Raw genomic sequence first — 23,713 nt, forward strand, 5'->3', positions numbered from 1 at the left:
GATCTCAATTAATGCAATTAGATTTATTGTTTCTGTAATGAGTATCGTTTAAAGATAAAGCACCTTTAAAATAAGTATAGTTTATTGTTATGTTATATAAGTTTTATAAGTTCAAACAACCATGATATTGCTTATAACATTTTTAACACAACATTTTCTATTTTTATATTTTTACATGCGATGAACATACCGAATTAAATCCCATATATTCAGGAGTTCCGCAAGGTAGTGTACTGGGTCCAGTACTGTGTCTTCTGTATACGGCTGATCTGCCCACCACAAAAATAACTACTGTGGCAACATGCACAGATGAGACAGCAATCTTAGCATCCCATGAAGATCCAGTCACAGCATCAATAAACCTACAAACCCACCTGGAGCAAATACAATTATGGTTGAAGACATGGCGCATTAAAGCCAATGAATCAAAATCAAGCATATAACGTTTACCCTGCGTAGAAGAACATGTCCACCAGTGAATATCAATCATCGTCAACTCCCCCAAGCAGAGCATGTTAAATATCTTGTTATGCATTTAGATCGACGCCTAACCTGGAAGAAGTACACACTTTCTAAACTGAAACAACTGGTACTAAAATTATATCAATTGTATTGGCTCATTGGGCGCAAATCCAAGTTATCATTAGATAAAAAGGTATTGCTGTATGAGTCTATACTCAACCCCATTTGGACATATGGAATTCAACTATGGGGTACCGCTAGCAAATCTAATATATCCGTCATTCAACGGTTCCAAAATAAGGTGTTGCGTGCCATTGTCGATGCTCCGTACTATATTTCAAATAAAGTGATACAACGCGATATTCCTCTAGAACCTATAACGAGTGTAATTCAACGTGTTTGTGTGAAGTACTTCGGAAGAGTGTCAGTGCATCCCAATGTACTCGCTAATCAGCTAAATATGCGACGTGATAGTGAAGTGCGTAAACTAAAACTTTTAACACCATCTGATCTGATTACTGGACATATGTAGACTTTAGAATAAGACTAATTAATTAAGATAATATTTTATACAGAAGATTGCTTAATGAAGTGATTTTCTACATGCCATGTATATATAATATAGACAGAAGAAATACTTATTGCCAATAGGGCAGATTGTGGACTCACGAAGAGTAATAAAAAAAATTAAAAAATTTTACATGACATTTTTGGGGTCGGTTGTTTCTTAGCTTGTTTTCCCAATACTTGTTATTTTAATATTAAGACATGTACATATATGAACATTGTTGTTGAGACATAATTACCTTTATTTATATTTAAGAGAGTTGTTTAATTTTAAGTTTAGAAAGATTATAATATTTCTTCAATTGTGTAGTTTAAGGGTTTAGAGGCAGTATAAAATATAACATTGAATCGAATGCTTGGTGATGCTAGGTCAAGATAAGAAAGGCATCGAGCAAACAGAAAACAAGTGTCGAGCAAAAATGGTGTCTCATCGGATCGTTGTCGAGTATTCCGGATAATGAGAGTTCAAGTACCGAGGCTAGACAGCTCTTAACAGATCAATTGAAAATTCCCCGGCCTACTATAGTAAAACACACTCTTTTGGCAAAATTAGTTTTTTTTATTCAACATAATTCCGTTCAAGGGCGATAAACTGATTATAGCGACCCTCAAACTTTTCTGCTTCAAAATAGGGCTCAGTTTCGTCGATCACCTCTTCATTCGACGAAAATTTCTTCGCGGCGAGCATTATTTTGAGATCTGAGAAAAGGAAATAGTCGCAGAGGGCAACATCTGAAGAATACAGTGGATGAGGAAGCAATTCGAAGCCCAATTCATGGATTTTTGACACGGCGCATTGTCTTGGTGAAGCAACACTTTCTTTTTCTTCAAATGATCCGACACCTATCAAATACAAATACACGCATCTTTTGAGTGTTAGGGCTAACTAAAATACATATCGATTTAATTCTAGTAGCGCCATCTATGTATCAGGCCGGGGATTTTTGAATTGACCTGTTATGGTCAACCATAAACTTCAAGAAGGCCTGATATCGTCGAATTTTTTAGCATTCCTTAAGAGTTGTTAACCCGCGTGTTCTATCGGCGTGTTCCTAGCTGGAGGAGTCTTTTCCTCCCCGAAAGTCTGAATCGCGAGGGAGGAGTTTCAGCGATAAAGCTAAAATTATAAAATTTGTCATAGAGCATGAATTAAGAAAGAGCCAAGAGAGTCGTGATTTAATCATACTTAAGAAGAAAGGAAAAGCATCAACAATGGAAGTCAAGAATCAAGAACAGCAGTAAAATTCTTGTGAATGTCGTGTATATAATCATCAGTTGGGCCCAATGACAGAATCATTATTATCCTAAAGAAGACCGGCAGACCATTACGTATATGTGAGCATCCATCCTGTTTCAGAATAATTAGCGATAACAATAATCTGAATTGGTCTTTGTAAATAGTATGGTATTCCCCAGGAGGAAAAGGTTTTTACAGAATTATGGAATTCTTGAAACTAAATGAGGAAACACCCAATTCCCACCCTCAGTCGAGGACCCAACAAAGATACTCGATGGTCTCTTCTTCTCTTGGCTCCCTCGAGTACCTGTGTCAATTGTAAACTGTCAATCACTCGAGTAAATCATAAATAATCCCGTTAGTTTCTATCACTTCACCACGTATCCATCCTCAGTTCTCACAAATATATTTAATACCATCAATCCTATATGTTTTATATTATTTATTTAAATTAACAAACTCATCTTTATGCATTAATTTACACAAACAAGCGATAATATAAATAGTATTTCATTTGCAACATAGCTTTTTAATATTTTGTGCTCAGCAAGAAAAAATTAAGTTGAATAAACTTACATCCCAACTGAAACATGAAACTGAATAATTACACATCATTGAATTTCGGCGTGTACTTGCTATTAATACTAGTCCTGAGTATTCGCCGTGAAAAGCTACTAGAAACCTAAAAGGGCATATCCTGCAAACGCCTGCGATAAAAAATGCGGATGAAAGCTGGGCCAGAGGTAATCAGAAGAAGGCTACAAGATCTGCAGACCACCTCTAGGATGTTTCAATCCTATACATGACGTTGAATCCTTACCATGCGAAAAATTCAGAACCAAGAAAACCACTAAGTTTATCAATTTAATAAATGTTTCATTCAAAGTACAATATGTATCAAAGCTGTGGAAGATGGTTGAGGTAATTATGATTATTAATATATGAAAAATCTCGATTAAAAAGTATAAAACCAATCATGGAGGAAAACTACCTTAAATCAGATCATCAATTTAGTTTTAAGAAACAACGTTCCATGTTTGATCAGAATCGATAAAGTTTGCCATCAGGATTTTAAGAGTACGATTAAAATAATTCTCCTTGGCAAATATTCAAAAAAATTACTCATATATAACTGACCGATACTCTCAAGTCAAGCAGGAAGATGTCTATTTATTCTTGTCTTAAGTTCAAGAAAATACAAGCAGGTGTACCACAGGGAAGTGTATCCAATCCAGTCATTGTCCTGATGTACACTCGGGACTTGCTAAAATTAAATGAAAATATTGTTGCTACACTAACTATTGCTGAAATAAAACGCTGAACAGAAAAATGGTATATCAAAATAAATCAGTGCATATTGATTTTACCAACAAACAAGCATAAGCTAGTTTTTATAAGTCAACAAGTAGTCCAGTATGGCAATACAGCCAAATATCTTGGCATGACCCTTGATGGTAAACTTCAGTGAAAGCGACATGTTAAGGAAAAATGTTATGAACTCAAGCTGTAAGCTTTTGCTTTACCAACTAACTAAAATGAAGGCTATAAAACTGTTTTGTAGTTTTTATGATCCCGATAGTTTACAGGTACAAATAACTATTTGTTACACAAATCCAATTAAATTGGAAAATTAACTAATCTCAATATTGTCCCTAATAATTTAGCCATCCATTATAAGTGCACCCAAAGCAGTGACATAGTTCTTAAGCCCAAAGTGTCTATTGTAGTGTAGCGACCTTGAGGCATGTCGAATTTTACATCGTGGAATAATACGGTCTACAAAATACCCAGAAATATTCGATAACGGGCGGGGTGCCAGCAGCGCCAATAGCTGGCTACAACCCTGAGACGTTTATCTGGGATGTTATTGAAGGGTATTTCGACATTCAGTGCTCAACCATCGTTTGGTTTAGACATGCCACCATCGACTGCCCAAGCCTCGTCTACAGGTAACACCGCTGCCATCCGCTTTATCTAATTGTATTTTTCACATTTTTTATATAGCCAATAAATAACGGTCACATAATGTAAACACCACTGTTTCATTTCGTTTTACCTCCATTCACCGAGCCACATCATAAACTGTACAAATTGAAATTTGCCGTTATTTTTCAAATTTTAAACTGACTTTATTAGGTATTATATTATTCTGGCTATACCCTGTACTATGCTACATGTGTTCCCTTTTGTAGTTCAATTTAGGTCACTTATAACTAGGACTAAACTCTCACTAGAGAAAGAATAAACATAAAATTTCGAACAAGTCTCTCAATTTTTACATATTTGCTCGTTCCACAAAAATAAAATCATTTACAGCCTTCGGGTGTTGTCATAACTTGCGTTACTTTCATCTATTCTTTAGATAAAACATGTTTTTACGAGCATTATGTGGATATAGTAAATCTGGTAGGCGGAGAAAGTTGCTATTTGCCAAAAACAAATATACCATGGTAACAGGGCACCTATGCGAAGAAGGGATTTCCTTCTGTCGTTTTGTAATCGTTTAGGAATGTGTGTCATTATAACATCTCACCTATACACACGCAGATATTTTTATATTTTTGTGTAACACTCCATTTCTTTCGATCCATAGCAAATTTGTCTAAATATATCGTTAAACTAGTGTTATATAATAGATTAACGTGGTATTAGTACTTTTCGAATTTTTCCGCGATGTTATTGTGAAACAAACTTTATATAATTACTTATATTGGCAGTGGTTGAGGCTGTGTAACAATATCAATTACACATAATAAAAGTTATTGATAAACAGAGAAATATACATTCATAAAACATAATCTATAAAAATTTTAGAAAAGAGGGAATATTGTGAAGGTAGTCCTTCTAATAGGAAATATATATTTATAGCCTACTATGATAAATAAACATCGGAATGTTGCTTTATTTCGTGTATCAAAATTTGTTTGTTTACTTTCGTTTATTTTCGCAGGTGGCTATTTTTTAATGTTATTTTGATTGGATTTCTGTCTGACATTTCGTAGTGTTCATAAATAATGTTAATTTTGCCGTATAAGTAATATTCATGGGGCTATTAATATATGCAAAGAAGAATTTTAACAAAATATATGTTATAGCATATGAAAGGTGTGTGAAAAAATAATCCACGTTCATCAGTGATAAACCGAAAAGGCGTTGTTTCAATTTTTCTTCGTTTTGGACAGGACGGTCCACTTATTGTTGAGATAGTCGCGTGTTTGAACCCTGCTGGGGTATGGTCGTAAATTTATGTTTGTGATTGTTCAACATCTCTAATTATCCTTAGGCAAAAGTGCAAAATCTGACAAGAAAAATGATCCTAGTCACGCCGGTAACCAGACTGGGTAAGACCAGATGTCTTCTGGGATAATTCTAAGTTGGTTACTCGACAGTCGGTAGGCTTAATGTAGAGGACCGTGATTCGGAGTCCAAGTTAAACTAAGATCCAGACCTAGTTGGTAAATAGATAACTTTAAAATTTATACAAAAAGAAAAAGAACAGTTTCATGTTTTTACCATATAGTCGAGATATTTCTCCATTCTTAGTTGTTTTTGTATGTTTATTGTAGAAAATATGATATATGTTTGTCTTCAACATTTTCACAATAGCAAAAATGATTGTTTTAACAAATAAAGATTTAAGTAGCAATATCGGATGAGAAACTATATAAAAATCGTAAAAGTAAAATTATCTTTTAGTTAAGCAATGATAAGACATAAGATTATGTCTGAGTGAGATACAAAAATTCAGTTTAACTGTCTAGTATTTCATGTTATGTATATGAGTGTATAATGAATTGATAAATAATATAAATAATCGACAATGTATATTTAAGAAATAGGTTAATTGAGGCTTTCAGTTATTTATAAGCATTTTTAAAAGTTATTCTCCTTATAATATTATTAATAACCATTTGATTATGCCTTTCGGTTAGAAATATTAGGTTAGTGATTCCTACACTTTTGAGGAACCGTCTTTAATTAAATTTAAAATAATTAATGGATGTTTCTTCTACAGCATACGTTAGTTAATATAGGTTTTACTATATTCAGCTATTTATAAAAATTTATATAAACTCTTCAACCACATATTTCTTCACATCAAAATAATTTTGGTTATTCTCCGAACCAAACTAAATCAACATTTCATCGGATTGAGCTAAATCTACCAAATAAGAAGGGTATTGAAATAATGCAAGTGACAATATATGTTGTTTTTTTTGGATAGAATTCTGTGTTAAAATGAATGTCATATACATTCAGTTCATTTTTAAATAAGTCAATATAGTTTAATAGAGAGTGTCTTTGAGGATGAAATAATGTCTAATGAACTTTTAGGCGATTATTCCAGTGATATTTCAATTATTTGTTATAATTTATAAATAGTCTTGTGGCATAGATCATTGTGATAATTGGTCAAATGTTATTGAGTAAAAATATTAAGACAAAATCGATCACAACGTCATAAAAATGATGAAGTGCTATCACTCTAGAAAATCACTCTTTTGTTTCAACTTACTCAACTTGATTTTTAAATAATTAAGAGCGTGATGTTGCGTTCACTATTTAAAATCGCAATACATATTCAATACACAGTTTCTAAGTTTAAGAGTTTTAAATAATCAAGAGCCGATGTCTAATTCAATAGTGTCTAATGAACTTTTTGACGATTATTCCCGCGATTTTGGAAATATGTCTCCTCAATTTGTAGAGCTATTCTTCTGACTTGGATCGTTGTGATAGTCTGTCAATATTTAACAAATAAGAATATTAATTAATTTATTATATTAAATAATTTTGACCCTCGTATTATCTACTAATCATATTATACCAGCTTTATTTTTAAGTAAATAAGAGCTGATGTTGCCTTAATATTTCAAATCAGAATATACAGTGTATTTTAGAAGATGCAGTGGTATTTAATGGATTTTTTTGGCGATTATTCTCGCGATTTTGGAAATATGTCTCCTCAATTTGTAAAGCTATTCTTCTGACTTGGATTGTTGTGATAGTCTGTCAATATTTATCAAGTAAAAATATTGATTAATTTATTATATTAAATAATTGTTACCCTCGTATTATAGCATCAATATTTTGTTAGAAAAAACATTTAAAATAAGTCTTATATAATCTTTATCTATCTACTATGTACTAATCATATTTTACCAGTTAAAAATGAATTAAATAATTAAGATTGTTCAGGCTGGGATTATTGTGATAATGTGTCAATAATTGCTGACTCCAACGTTGTAAAAATTTTAGTTAACACTATTTAATGTTCTGTTACTCTAGAAACCCACCCTTTTGTTTTGGTGTAAGAGCAACATCATTTTATATAAAGAATAACATTTGAAATAAGTATATCTTTACCTATCTGGTCTTAATCATGTTTTACTAACTTAGTTGCACTGAAATCACCAAATTCAATCACTATCACAACAAAACTGAACGAAAGTCTGGAGGAAGGACTCCAAGGATTACGCTCGTCAGGGGAAACTAATGAATTTACTTGAGCGTCACTTAGGATGTAGTCACCGTGAATGATGTTCGTTGACTTTTAATAATGAGCGTCGGGATGCCCGTCGTTGTGACGTCGTCGGCGTGTGTGTGCGGCGGGAAGGATGACCACGTCGTACCTGTTGCTTGTTCGCGGACGTGCCGATATCGCGACGAAATGGACGAAATGCCGAAACCGCATGAATGGCAAATTTATTGGGAACCAGAGAGAGAGGTGCGTGCTCGAAGGGAAGGGATATTTATCGTAATATTTTCAATTAGTTTTACGGCTAACCTCCTGGTGTTAGTACGGCTTAGAACGGCATTTTCATATTAATAATTTTTCATGCTTTTTAATATTTGAAAAATCGATTAAATATCATAATTTAATAGCTTAACCCCTTAAACAAACGCCTTTAAGAGTTTTTTTTTCAAAATTCAAATTATTTTTCGAAATATAGCTGTAGTGACTATTAGTGACGCGGAATCTAAAAACGAAACTTTAATCCACGGAACTAACTTACGCGAAATTTTGTGAGCTTTGCTTTTATAATCGTCAATCGTATCAAAGCAAAACTACAACAAAATTCGAATTTTTATTACTAACCCCTTAAGGATGGGCTCTCAAAGGGTAAGCTTTAAAAATATGAAAAAATCGATTTTCCCAATATCTAGACTAGAACATGCCCTTGCCGGTTTGGTTGGCGTAGTGGTAAAGGCGACAGGACGATCGACCTACTGTTGCGATAGTCGCGGCTTCGAATGCTGCTGGAGCATGGTTGTAAATTTATGTTTATGATTGTTTAATATTGGTGATTGTCCTAGGTAAGAGTGTAAAATCCGATAAGGAAAATGATCGCAGTCACGCCAGTAACCAGGCTGGGTAAGACCGGATATCTTCTGGGATGATTAAAAAGTTGGTCACTTGCCAGTCAGTAGGCTTAATGCTGAGGACCGTGGTTCAGAGCCTACGTTAAGTTGTAGGTCCAGTCCAGATAAACCTCATTGGTAATATGTATATATATATATGTTACAACCCAAAATACATACACTTTGAGAGTTTTATCTTAATCCGAGAGGTTAAAAAATATCGCACATTTTCTAACTAAATGGTCGGAAAATTTGCGATTTATTGCCATTTTCAATATTTTTGTTCCCATTTCTGTTCGGATAATCTCAGGTTAATATAAATCACAAAATCTATAAAGAATTTTACGCCGAATCGAATGGTGGTATAGTAAATTCCGTACAATGCTTAGTTTTTAAGATATATTATAAAAAGTGTATTTTCAAAAAAATTATGGATTTCGGTTTTTGTTAGATATCATTGAAACTGTCAATTCTAAAGCAATTTAACATAGATTTTCGTTTCTTACAACTCAAAATACATATATTTTGGGAGTTTTATCTTAATCCGAGAGGTTGAAAAATATTGCACTTTTTCTATCTAAATGGTCGGAAAATTTGCGATTTTTTGCCATTTTCAATATTTTTGTTCCCATTTCTGTTCGGATAATCTCAGGTTAATATAAATCACAAAATTTATTAAGAATTTTACGCCGAATCGAATGGTGGTATAGTAAATTCTGTACAATGCTTAGTTTTTAAGATATATTATAAAAAGTGTATTTTCAAAAAAATTATGGATTTCGGTTTTTGTTAGATATCATTGAAACTGTCAATTCTAAAGCAATTTAACATAGATTTTCGTTTCTTACAACTCAAAATACATATATTTTGGGAGTTTTATCTTAATCCGAGAGGTTGAAAAATATTGCACTTTTTCTATCTAAATGGTCGGAAAATTTGCGATTTTTTGCCATTTTCAATATTTTTGTTCCCATTTCTGTTCGGATAGTCTCAGGTTAATATAAATCACAAAATTTATTAAGAATTTTACGCCGAATCGAATGGTGGTATAGTAAATTCTGTACAATCCTTAGTTTTTAAGATATATTATAAAAAGTGTATTTTCAAAAAAATTATGGATTTCGGTTTTTGTTAGATATCATTGAAACTGTCAATTCTAAAGCAATTTAACATAGATTTTCGTTTCTTACAACTCAAAATACATATATTTTGGGAGTTTTATCTTAATCCGAGAGGTTGAAAAATATTGCACTTTTTCTATCTAAATGGTCGGAAAATTTGCGATTTTTTGCCATTTTCAATATTTTTGTTCCCATTTCTGTTCGGATAATCTCAGGTTAATATAAATCACAAAATTTATTAAGAATTTTACGCCGAATCGAATGGTGGTATAGTAAATTCTGTACAATCCTTAGTTTTTAAGATATATTATAAAAAGTGTATTTTCAAAAAAATTATGGATTTCGGTTTTTGTTAGATATCATTGAAACTGTCAATTCTAAAGCAATTTAACATAGATTTTCGTTTCTTACAACTCAAAATACATATATTTTGGGAGTTTTATCTTAATCCGAGAGGTTGAAAAATATTGCAATTTTTCTATCTAAATGGTCGGAAAATTTGCGATTTTTTGCCATTTTCAATATTTTTGTTCCCATTTCTGTTCGGATAATCTCAGGTTAATATAAATCACAAAATTTATTAAGAATTTTACGCCGAATCGAATGGTGGTATAGTAAATTCTGTACAATCCTTAGTTTTTAAGATATATTATAAAAAGTGTATTTTCAAAAAAATTATGGATTTCGGTTTTTGTTAGATATCATTGAAACTGTCAATTCTAAAGCAATTTAGCATAGATTTTCGTTTCTTACAACTCAAAACACATATATTTTGGGAGTTTTATCTTAATCCGAGAGGTTGAAAAATATTGCACTTTTTCTATCTAAATGGTCGGAAAATTTGCGATTTTTTGCCATTTTCAATATTTTTGTTCCCATTTCTGTTCGGATAGTCTCAGGTTAATATAAATCACAAAATTTATTAAGAATTTTACGCCGAATCGAATGGTGGTATAGTAAATTCTGTACAATGCTTAGGGAGTTTTATCTTAATCCGAGAGGTTGAAAAATATTGCACTTTTTCTATCTAAATGGTCGGAAAATTTGCGATTTTTTGCCATTTTCAATATTTTTGTTCCCATTTCTGTTCGGATAATCTCAGGTTAATATAAATCACAAAATTTATTAAGAATTTTACGCCGAATCGAATGGTGGTATAGTAAATTCCGTACAATGCTTAGTTTTTAAGATATATTATAAAAAGTGTATTTTCAAAAAAATTATGGATTTCGGTTCTTGTTAGATATCATTGAAACTGTCAATTCTAAAGCAATTTAACATAGATTTTCGTTTCTTACAACTCAAAATACATATATTTTGGGAGTTTTATCTTAATCCGAGAGGTTGAAAAATATTGCACTTTTTCTATCTAAATGGTCGGAAAATTTGCGATTTTTTGCCATTTTCAATATTTTTGTTCCCATTTCTGTTCGGATAGTCTCAGGTTAATATAAATCACAAAATTTATTAAGAATTTTACGCCGAATCGAATGGTGATATAGTAAATTCGGTACAATGCTTAGTTTTTAAGATATATTATAAAAAGTGTATTTTCAAAAAAATTATGGATTTCGGTTTTTGTTAGATATCATTGAAACTGTTAATTCTAAAGCAATTTAACATAGATTTTCGTTTCTTACAACTCAAAATACATATATTTTGGGAGTTTTATCTTAATCCGAGAGGTTGAAAAATATTGCACTTTTTCTATCTAAATGGTCGGAAAATTTGCGATTTTTTGCCATTTTCAATATTTTTGTTCCCATTTCTGTTCGGATAATCTCAGGTTAATATAAATCACAAAATTTATTAAGAATTTTACGCCGAATCGAATGGTGGTATAGTAAATTCCGTACAATGCTTAGTTTTTAAGATATATTATAAAAAGTGTATTTTCAAAAAATTATGGATTTCGGTTCTTGTTAGATATCATTGAAACTGTCAATTCTAAAGCAATTTAACTTAGATTTTCGTTTCTTACAACTCAAAATACATATATTTTGGGAGTTTTATCTTAATCCGAGAGGTTGAAAAATATTGTACTTTTTCTATCTAAATGGTCGGAAAATTTGCGATTTTTTGCCATTTTCAATATTTTTGTTCCCATTTCTGTTCGGATAGTCTCAGGTTAATATAAATCACAAAATTTATTAAGAATTTTACGCCGAATCGAATGGTGGTATAGTAAATTCTGTACAATGCTTAGTTTTTAAGATATATTATAAAAAGTGTATTTTCAAAAAAATTATGGATTTCGGTTTTTGTTAGATATCATTGAAACTGTCAATTCTAAAGCAATTTAACATAGATTTTCGTTTCTTACAACTCAAAATACATATATTTTGGGAGTTTTATCTTAATCCGAGAGGTTGAAAAATATTGCACTTTTTCTATCTAAATGGTCGGAAAATTTGCGATTTTTTGCCATTTTCAATATTTTTGTTCCCATTTCTGTTCGGATAGTCTCAGGTTAATATAAATCACAAAATTTATTAAGAATTTTACGCCGAATCGAATGGTGGTATAGTAAATTCTGTACAATGCTTAGTTTTTAAGATATATTATAAAAAGTGTATTTTCAAAAAAATTATGGATTTCGGTTTTTGTTAGATATCATTGAAACTGTCAATTCTAAAGCAATTTAACATAGATTTTCGTTTCTTACAACTCAAAATACATATATTTTGGGAGTTTTATCTTAATCCGCGAGGTTGAAAAATATTGCACTTTTTCTATATTCGGTCGGAAAATTTGCGATTTTTTGCCATTTTCAATATTTTTGTTCCCATTTCTGTTCGGATAGTCTCAGGTTAATATAAATCACAAAATTTATTAAGAATTTTACGCCGAATCGAATGGTGGTATAGTAAATTCTGTACAATGCTTAGTTTTTAAGATATATTATAAAAAGTGTATTTTCAAAAAAATTATGGATTTCGGTTTTTGTTAGATATCATTGAAACTGTCAATTCTAAAGCAATTTAACATAGATTTTCGTTTCTTACAACTCAAAATACATATATTTTGGGAGTTTTATCTTAATCCGAGAGGTTGAAAAATATTGCACTTTTTCCATCTAAATGGTCGGAAAATTTGCGATTTTTTGCCATTTTCAATATTTTTGTTCCCATTTCTGTTCGGATAGTCTCAGGTTAATATAAATCACAAAATTTATTAAGAATTTTACGCCGAATCGAATGGTGGTATAGTAAATTCTGTACAATGCTTAGTTTTTAAGATATATTATAAAAAGTGTATTTTCAAAAAAATTATGGATTTCGGTTTTTGTTAGATATCATTGAAACTGTCAATTCTAAAGCAATTTAACATAGATTTTCGTTTCTTACAACTCAAAATACATATATTTTGGGAGATTTATCTTAATCCGAGAGGTTGAAAAATATTGCACTTTTTCTATCTGAATGGTCGGAAAATTTGCGATTTTTTGCCATTTTCAATATTTTTGTTCCCATTTCTGTTCGGATAGTCTCAGGTAAATATATATCACAAAATTTATTAAGAATTTTACGCCGAATCGAATGGTGGTATAGTAAATTCTGTACAATGCTTAGTTTTTAAGATATATTATAAAAAGTGTATTTTCAAAAAAATTATGGATTTCGGTTTTTGTTAGATATCATTGAAACTGTCAATTCTAAAGCAATTTAACATAGATTTTCGTTTCTTACAACTCAAAATACATATATTTTGGGAGTTTTATCTTAATCCGAGAGGTTGAAAAATATTGCACTTTTTCTATCTAAATGGTCGGAAAATTTGCGATTTTTTGCCATTTTCAATATTTTTGTTCCCATTTCTGTTCGGATAGTCTCAGGTAAATATATATCACAAAATTTATTAAGAATTTTACGCCGAATCGAATGGTGGTATAGTAAATTCTGTACAATGCTTAGTTTTTAAGATATATTATAAAAAGTGTATTTTCAAAAAAATTATGGATTTCGGTTTTTGTTAGATATCATTGAAACTGTCAATTCTAAAGCAATTTAACATAGATTTTCGTTTCTTACAACTCAAAATACATATATTTTGGGAGTTTTATCTTAATCCGAGAGGTTGAAAAATATTGCACTTTTTCTATCTGAATGGTCGGAAAATTTGCGATTTTTTGCCATTTTCAATATTTTTGTTCCCATTTCTGTTCGGATAGTCTCAGGTAAATATATATCACAAAATTTATTAAGAATTTTACGCCGAATCGAATGGTGGTATAGTAAATTCTGTACAATGCTTAGTTTTTAAGATATATTATAAAAAGTGTATTTTCAAAAAAATTATGGATTTCGGTTTTTGTTAGATATCATTGAAACTGTCAATTCTAAAGCAATTTAACATAGATTTTCGTTTCTTACAACTCAAAATACATATATTTTGGGGGTTTTATCTTAATCCGAGAGGTTGAAAAATATTGCACTTTTTCTATCTAAATGGTCGGAAAATTTGCGATTTTTTGCCATTTTCAATATTTTTGTTCCCATTTCTGTTCGGATAGTCTCAGGTAAATATATATCACAAAATTTATTAAGAATTTTACGCCGAATCGAATGGTGGTATAGTAAATTCTGTACAATGCTTAGTTTTTAAGATATATTATAAAAAGTGTATTTTCAAAAAAATTATGGATTTCGGTTTTTGTTAGATATCATTGAAACTGTCAATTCTAAAGCAATTTAACATAGATTTTCGTTTCTTACAACTCAAAATACATATATTTTGGGAGTTTTATCTTAATCCGAGAGGTTGAAAAATATTGCACTTTTTCTATCTAAATGGTCGGAAAATTTGCGATTTTTTGCCATTTTCAATATTTTTGTTCCCATTTCTGTTCGGATAGTCTCAGGTTAATATAAATCACAAAATTTATTAAGAATTTTACGCCGAATCGAATGGTGGTATAGTAAATTCTGTACAATGCTTAGGGAGTTTTATCTTAATCCGAGAGGTTGAAAAATATTGCACTTTTTCTATCTAAATGGTCGGAAAATTTGCGATTTTTTGCCATTTTCAATATTTTTGTTCCCATTTCTGTTCGGATAATCTCAGGTTAATATAAATCACAAAATTTATTAAGAATTTTACGCCGAATCGAATGGTGGTATAGTAAATTCCGTACAATGCTTAGTTTTTAAGATATATTATAAAAAGTGTATTTTCAAAAAAATTATGGATTTCGGTTCTTGTTAGATATCATTGAAACTGTCAATTTTAAAGCAATTTAACATAGATTTTCGTTTCTTACAACTCAAAATACATATATTTTGGGAGTTTTATCTTAATCCGAGAGGTTGAAAAATATTGCACTTTTTCTATCTAAATGGTCGGAAAATTTGCGATTTTTTGCCATTTTCAATATTTTTGTTCCCATTTCTGTTCGGATAGTCTCAGGTTAATATAAATCACAAAATTTATTAAGAATTTTACGCCGAATCGAATGGTGGTATAGTAAATTCTGTACAATGCTTAGTTTTTAAGATATATTATAAAAAGTGTATTTTCAAAAAAATTATGGATTTCGGTTCTTGTTAGATATCATTGAAACTGTCAATTCTAAAGCAATTTAACATAGATTTTCGTTTCTTACAACTCAAAATACATATATTTTGGGAGTTTTATCTTAATCCGAGAGGTTGAAAAATATTGCACTTTTTCTATCTAAATGGTCGGAAAATTTGCGATTTTTTGCCATTTTCAATATTTTTGTTCCCATTTCTGTTCGGATAGTCTCAGGTTAATATAAATCACAAAATTTATTTAGAATTTTACGCCGAATCGAATGGTGATATAGTAAATTCTGTACAATGCTTAGTTTTTAAGATATATTATAAAAAGTGTATTTTCAAAAAAATTATGGATTTCGGTTTTTGTTAGATATCATTGAAACTGTTAATTCTAAAGCAATTTAACATAGATTTTCGTTTCTTACAACTCAAAATACATATATTTTGGGAGTTTTATCTTAATCCGAGAGGTTGAAAAATATTGCACTTTTTCTATCTAAATGGTCGGAAAATTTGCGATTTTTTGCCATTTTCAATATTTTTGTTCCCATTTCTGTTCGGATAATCTCAGGTTAATATAAATCACAAAATTTATTAAGAATTTTACGCCGAATCGAATGGTGGTATAGTAAATTCCGTACAATGCTTAGTTTTTAAGATATATTATAAAAAGTGTATTTTCAAAAAAATTATGGATTTCGGTTCTTGTTAGATATCATTGAAACTGTCAATTCTAAAGCAATTTAACTTAGATTTTCGTTTCTTACAACTCAAAATACATATATTTTGGGAGTTTTATCTTAATCCGAGAGGTTGAAAAATATTGTACTTTTTCTATCTAAATGGTCGGAAAATTTGCGATTTTTTGCCATTTTCAATATTTTTGTTCCCATTTCTGTTCGGATAGTCTCAGGTTAATATAAATCACAAAATTTATTAAGAATTTTACGCCGAATCGAATGGTGGTATAGTAAATTCTGTACAATGCTTAGTTTTTAAGATATATTATAAAAAGTGTATTTTCAAAAAATTATGGATTTCGGTTTTTGTTAGATATCATTGAAACTGTCAATTCTAAAGCAATTTAACATAGATTTTCGTTTCTTACAACTCAAAATACATATATTTTGGGAGTTTTATCTTAATCCGAGAGGTTGAAAAATATTGCACTTTTTCTATCTAAATGGTCGGAAAATTTGCGATTTTTTGCCATTTTCAATATTTTTGTTCCCATTTCTGTTCGGATAGTCTCAGGTTAATATAAATCACAGAATTTATTAAGAATTTTACGCCGAATCGAATGGTGGTATAGTAAATTCTGTACAATGCTTAGTTTTTAAGATATATTATAAAAAGTGTATTTTCAAAAAAATTATGGATTTCGGTTTTTGTTAGATATCATTGAAACTGTCAATTCTAAAGCAATTTAACATAGATTTTCGTTTCTTACAACTCAAAATACATATATTTTGGGAGTTTTATCTTAATCCGCGAGGTTGAAAAATATTGCACTTTTTCTATATAAATGGTCGGAAAATTTGCGATTTTTTGCCATTTTCAATATTTTTGTTCCCATTTCTGTTCGGATAGTCTCAGGTTAATATAAATCACAAAATTTATTAAGAATTTTACGCCGAATCGAATGGTGGTATAGTAAATTCTGTACAATGCTTAGTTTTTAAGATATATTATAAAAAGTGTATTTTCAAAAAAATTATGGATTTCGGTTTTTGTTAGATATCATTGAAACTGTTAATTCTAAAGCAATTTAACATAGATTTTCGTTTCTTACAACTCAAAATACATATATTTTGGGAGTTTTATCTTAATCCGAGAGGTTGAAAAATATTGCACTTTTTCTATCTAAATGGTCGGAAAATTTGCGATTTTTTGCCATTTTCAATATTTTTGTTCCCATTTCTGTTCGGATAGTCTCAGGTTAATATAAATCACAAAATTTATTAAGAATTTTACGCCGAATCGAATGGTGGTATAGTAAATTCCGTACAATGCTTAGTTTTTAAGATATATTATAAAAAGTGTATTTTCAAAAAAATTATGGACTTCGGTTCTTGTTAGATATCATTGAAACCGTCAATTCTAAAGCAATTTAACATAGATTTTCGTTTCTTACACCTCAAAATACATATATTTTGGGAGTTTTATCTTAATCCGAGAGGTTGAAAAATATTGCACTTTTTCTATCTAAATGGTCGGAAAATTTGCGATTTTTTGCCATTTTCAATATTTTTGTTCCCATTTCTGTTCGGATAGTCTCAGGTTAATATAAATCATAAAATTTATTAAGAATTTTACGCCGAATCGAATGGTGGTATAGTAAATTCTGTACAATGCTTAGTTTTTAAGATATATTATAAAAAGTGTATTTTCAAAAAAATTATGGATTTCGGTTTTTGTTAGATATCATTGAAACTGTCAATTCTAAAGCAATTTAACATAGATTTTCGTTTCTTACAACTCAAAATACATATATTTTGGAAGTTTTATCTTAATCCGAGAGGTTGAAAAATATTGCACTTTTTCTATCTGAATGGTCGGAAAATTTGCGATTTTTTGCCATTTTCAATATTTTTGTTCCCATTTCTGTTCGGATAGTCTCAGGTAAATATATATCACAAAATTTATTAAGAATTTTACGCCGAATCGAATGGTGGTATAGTAAATTCTGTACAATGCTTAGTTTTTAAGATATATTATAAAAAGTGTATTTTCAAAAAAATTATGGATTTCGGTTTTTGTTAGATATCATTGAAACTGTCAATTCTAAAGCAATTTAACATAGATTTTCGTTTCTTACAACTCAAAATACATATATTTTGGGAGTTTTATCTTAATCCGAGAGGTTGAAAAATATTGCACTTTTTCTATCTAAATGGTCGGAAAATTTGCGATTTTTTGCCATTTTCAATATTTTTGTTCCCATTTCTGTTCGGATAATCTCAGGTTAATATAAATCACAAAATTTATTAAGAATTTTACGCCGAATCGAATGGTGGTATAGTAAATTCCGTACAATGCTTAGTTTTTAAGATATATTATAAAAAGTGTATTTTCAAAAAAATTATGGATTTCGGTTCTTGTTAGATATCATTGAAACTGTCAATTCTAAAGCAATTTAACATAGATTTTCGTTTCTTACAACTCAAAATACATATATTTTGGGAGTTTTATCTTAATCCGAGAGGTTGAAAAATATTGCACTTTTTCTATCTAAATGGTCGGAAAATTTGCGATTTTTTGCCATTTTCAATATTTTTATTCCCATTTCTGTTCGGATAGTCTCAGGTTAATATAAATCACAAAATTTATTAAGAATTTTACGCCGAATCGAATGGTGGTATAGTAAATTCTGTACAATGCTTAGTTTTTAAGATATATTATAAAAAGTGTATTTTCAAAAAAATTATGGATTTCGGTTTTTGTTAGATATCATTGAAACTGTTAATTCTAAAGCAATTTAACATAGATTTTCGTTTCTTACAACTCAAAATACATATATTTTGGGAGTTTTATCTTAATCTGAGAGGTTGAAAAATATTGCACTTTTTCTATCTAAATGGTCGGAAAATTTGCGAATTTTTGCCATTTTCAATATTTTTGTTCCCATTTCTGTTCGTATAGTCTCAGGTTAACATAAATCACAAAATTTATTAAGAATTTTACGCCGAATCGAATGGTGGTATAGTAAATTCTGTACAATGCTTAGTTTTTAAGATATATTATAAAAAGTGTATTTTCAAAAAAATTATGGATTTCGGTTTTTGTTAGATATCATTGAAACTCTCAATTCTAAAGCAATTTAACATAGATTTTCGTTTCTTACAACTCAAAATACATATATTTTGGGAGTTTTATCTTAATCCGAGAGGTTGAAAAATATTGCACTTTTTCTATCTAAATGGTCGGAAAATTTGCGATTTTTTGCCATTTTCAATATTTTTGTTCCCATTTCTGTTCAGATAGTCTCAGGTTAATATAAATCACAATATTTATTAAGAATTTTACGCCGAATCGAATGGTGGTATAGTAAATTCTGTACAATGCTTAGTTTTTAAGATATATTATAAAAAGTGTATTTTCAAAAAAATTATGGATTTCGGTTTTTGTTAGATATCATTGAAACTGTCAATTCTAAAGCAATTTAACATAGATTTTCGTTTCTTACAACTCAAAATACATATATTTTGGGAGTTTTATCTTAATCCGAGAGGTTGAAAAATATTGCACTTTTTCTATCTAAATGGTCGGAAAATTTGCGATTTTTTGCCATTTTCAATATTTTTGTTCCCATTTCTGTTCGTATAGTCTCAGGTTAATATAAATCACAAAATTTATTAAGAATTTTATGCCGAATCGAATGGTGGTATAGTAAATTCTGTACAATGCTTAGTTTTTAAGATATATTATAAAAAGTGTATTTTCAAAAAAATTATGGATTTCGGTTTTTGTTAGATATCATTGAAACTGTCAATTCTAAAGCAATTTAACATAGATTTTCGTTTCTTACAACTCAAAATACATATATTTTGGGAGTTTTATCTTAATCCGAGAGGTTGAAAAATATTGCACTTTTTCTATCTAAATGGTCGGAAAATTTGCGATTTTTTGCCATTTTCAATATTTTTGTTCCCATTTCTGTTCGGATAGTCTCAGGTTAATATAAATCACAAAATTTATTAAGAATTTTACGCCGAATCGAATGGAGGTATAGTAAATTCGGTACAATGCTTAGTTTTTAAGATATATTATAAAAAGTGTATTTTCAAAAAAATTATGGATTTCGGTTTTTGTTAGATATCATTGAAACTGTTAATTCTAAAGCAATTTAACATAGATTTTCGTTTCTTACAACTCAAAATACATATATTTTGGGAGTTTTATCTTAATCCGAGAGGTTGAAAAATATTGCACTTTTTCTATCTAAATGGTCGGAAAATTTGCGATTTTTTGCCATTTTCAATATTTTTGTTCCCATTTCTGTTCGGATAATCTCAGGTTAATATAAATCACAAAATTTATTAAGAATTTTACGCCGAATCGAATGGTGGTATAGTAAATTCCGTACAATGCTTAGTTTTTAAGATATATTATAAAAAGTGTATTTTCAAAAAAATTATGGATTTCGGTTTTTGTTAGATATCATTGAAACTGTCAATTCTAAAGCAATTTAACATAGATTTTCGTTTCTTACAACTCAAAATACATATATTTTGGGAGTTTTATCTTAATCCGAGAGGTTGAAAAATATTGCACTTTTTCTATCTAAATGGTCGGAAAATTTGCGATTTTTTGCCATTTTCAATATTTTTGTTCCCATTTCTGTTCGGATAGTCTCAGGTTAATATAAATCACAAAATTTATTAAGAATTTTACGCCGAATCGAATGGTGGTATAGTAAATTCTGTACAATGCTTAGTTTTTAAGATATATTATAAAAAGTGTATTTTCAAAAAAATTATGGATTTCGGTTTTTGTTAGATATCATTGAAACTGTCAATTCTAAAGCAATTTAACATAGATTTTCGTTTCTTACAACTCAAAATACATATATTTTGGGAGTTTTATCTTAATCCGAGAGGTTGAAAAATATTGCACTTTTTCTATCTAAATGGTCGGAAAATTTGCGATTTTTTGCCATTTTCAATATTTTTGTTCCCATTTCTGTTCGGATAGTCTCAGGTTAATATAAATCACAAAATTTATTAAGAATTTTACGCCGAATCGAATGGTGGTATAGTAAATTCTGTACAATGCTTAGTTTTTAAGATATATTATAAAAAGTGTATTTTCAAAAAAATTATGGATTTCGGTTTTTGTTAGATATCATTGAAACTGTTAATTCTAAAGCAATTTAACATAGATTTTCGTTTCTTACAACTCAAAATACATATATTTTGGGAGTTTTATCTTAATCCGAGAGGTTGAAAAATATTGCACTTTTTCTATCTAAATGGTCGGAAAATATGCGATTTTTTGCCATTTTCAATATTTTTGTTCCCATTTCTGTTCGGATAATCTCAGGTTAATATAAATCACAGAATTTATTAAGAATTTTACGCCGAATCGAATGGTGGTATAGTAAATTCCGTACAATGCTTAGTTTTTAAGATATATTATAAAAAGTGTATTTTCAAAAAAATTATGGATTTCGGTTCTTGTTAGATATCATTGAAACTGTCAATTCTAAAGCAATTTAACATAGATTTTCGTTTCTTACAACTCAAAATACATATATTTTGGGAGTTTTATCTTAATCCGAGAGGTTGAAAAATATTGCACTTTTTCTATCTAAATGGTCGGAAAATTTGCGATTTTTTGCCATTTTCAATATTTTTGTTCCCATTTCTGTTCGGATAGTCTCAGGTTAATATAAATCACAAAATTTATTAAGAATTTTACGCCGAATCGAATGGTGGTATAGTAAATTCCGTACAATGCTTAGTTTTTAAGATATATTATAAAAAGTGTATTTTCAAAAAAATTATGGATTTCGGTTCTTGTTAGATATCATTTAAACTGTCAATTCTAAAGCAATTTAGCATAGATTTTCGTTTCTTACAACTCAAAATACATATATTTTGGGAGTTTTATCTTAATCCGAGAGGTTGAAAAATATTGCACTTTTTCTATCTAAATGGTCGGAAAATTTGCGATTTTTTGCCATTTTCAATATTTTTGTTCCCATTTCTGTTCGGATAATCTCAGGTTAATATAAATCACAGAATTTATTAAGAATTTTACGCCGAATCGAATGGTGGTATAGTAAATTCCGTACAATGCTTAGTTTTTAAGATATATTATAAAAAGTGTATTTTCAAAAAAATTATGGATTTCGGTTCTTGTTAGATATCATTGAAACTGTCAATTCTAAAGCAATTTAACATAGATTTTTGTTTCTTACAACTCAAAATACATATATTTTGGGAGTTTTATCTTAATCCGAGAGGTTGAAAAATATTGCACTTTTTCTATCTAAATGGTCGGAAAATTTGCGATTTTTTGCCATTTTCAATATTTTTGTTCCCATTTCTGTTCGGATAGTCTCAGGTTAATATAAATCACAAAATTTATTAAGAATTTTACGCCGAATCGAATGGTGGTATAGTAAATTCTGTACAATGCTTAGTTTTTAAGATATATTATAAAAAGTGTATTTTCAAAAAAATTATGGATTTCGGTTTTTGTTAGATATCATTGAAACTGTCAATTCTAAAGCAATTTAACATAGATTTTCGTTTCTTACAACTCAAAATACATATATTTTGGGAGTTTTATCTTAATCCGAGAGGTTGAAAAATATTGCACTTTTTCTATCTAAATGGTCGGAAAATTTGCGATTTTTTGCCATTTTCAATATTTTTGTTCCCATTTCTGTTCGGATAATCTCAGGTTAATATAAATCACAAAATTTATTAAGAATTTTACGCCGAATCGAATGGTGGTATAGTAAATTCCGTACAATGCTTAGTTTTTAAGATATATTATAAAAAGTGTATTTTCAAAAAAATTATGGATTTCGGTTCTTGTTAGATATCATTGAAACTGTCAATTCTAAAGCAATTTAGCATAGATTTTCGTTTCTTACAACTCAAAATACATATATTTTGGGAGTTTTATCTTAATCCGAGAGGTTGAAAAATATTGCAATTTTTCTATCTAAATGGTCGGAAAATTTGCGATTTTTTGCCATTTTCAATATTTTTGTTCCCATTTCTGTTCGGATAATCTCAGGTTAATATAAATCACACAATTTATAAAGAATTTTACGCCGAATCGAATGGTGGTATAGTAAATTCCGTACAATGCTTAGTTTTTAAGATATATTATAAAAAGTGTATTTTCAAAAAAATTATGGATTTCGGTTCTTGTTAGATATCATTGAAACTGTCAATTCTAAAGCAATTTAACATAGATTTTTGTTTCTTACAACTCAAAATACATATATTTTGGGAGTTTTATCTTAATCCGAGAGGTTGAAAAATATTGCACTTTTTCTATCTAAATGGTCGGAAAATTTGCGATTTTTTGCCATTTTCAATATTTTTGTTCCCATTTCTGTTCGGATAGTCTCAGGTTAATATAAATCACAAAATTTATTAAGAATTTTACGCCGAATCGAATGGTGGTATAGTAAATTCTGTACAATGCTTAGTTTTTAAGATATATTATAAAAAGTGTATTTTCAAAAAAATTATGGATTTCGGTTTTTGTTAGATATCATTGAAACTGTCAATTCTAAAGCAATTTAACATAGATTTTCGTTTCTTACAACTCAAAATACATATATTTTGGGAGTTTTATCTTAATCCGAGAGGTTGAAAAATATTGCACTTTTTCTATCTAAATGGTCGGAAAATTTGCGATTTTTTGCCATTTTCAATATTTTTGTTCCCATTTCTGTTCGGATAGTCTCAGGTTAATAT

The 23,713-nt window shown here is 29.5% G+C and overlaps 1 protein-coding gene across 1 annotated transcript in view; it reads right to left on the reverse strand.

Moving 5' to 3' along the window:
- Positions 1 to 7,773, reverse strand: part of LOC143194133 (scavenger receptor class B member 1) — a 60,783-nt gene extending 53,010 nt beyond the window's left edge. Inside the window, exon 1 of the mRNA XM_076400715.1 lies at positions 7,634 to 7,773. The gene's annotated coding sequence lies outside the window, so the exon portion shown is untranslated. The remainder of the gene's footprint in view (positions 1 to 7,633) is intronic.
- Positions 7,774 to 23,713: the final 15,940 nt, after the last annotated feature.

Source organism: Rhynchophorus ferrugineus, unplaced genomic scaffold (genome assembly GCF_030347505.1).
Source record: "Rhynchophorus ferrugineus isolate W39M unplaced genomic scaffold, kcgeb_rfMv2 rfM3, whole genome shotgun sequence".
NCBI lineage: Eukaryota > Metazoa > Arthropoda > Insecta > Coleoptera > Curculionidae > Rhynchophorus > Rhynchophorus ferrugineus.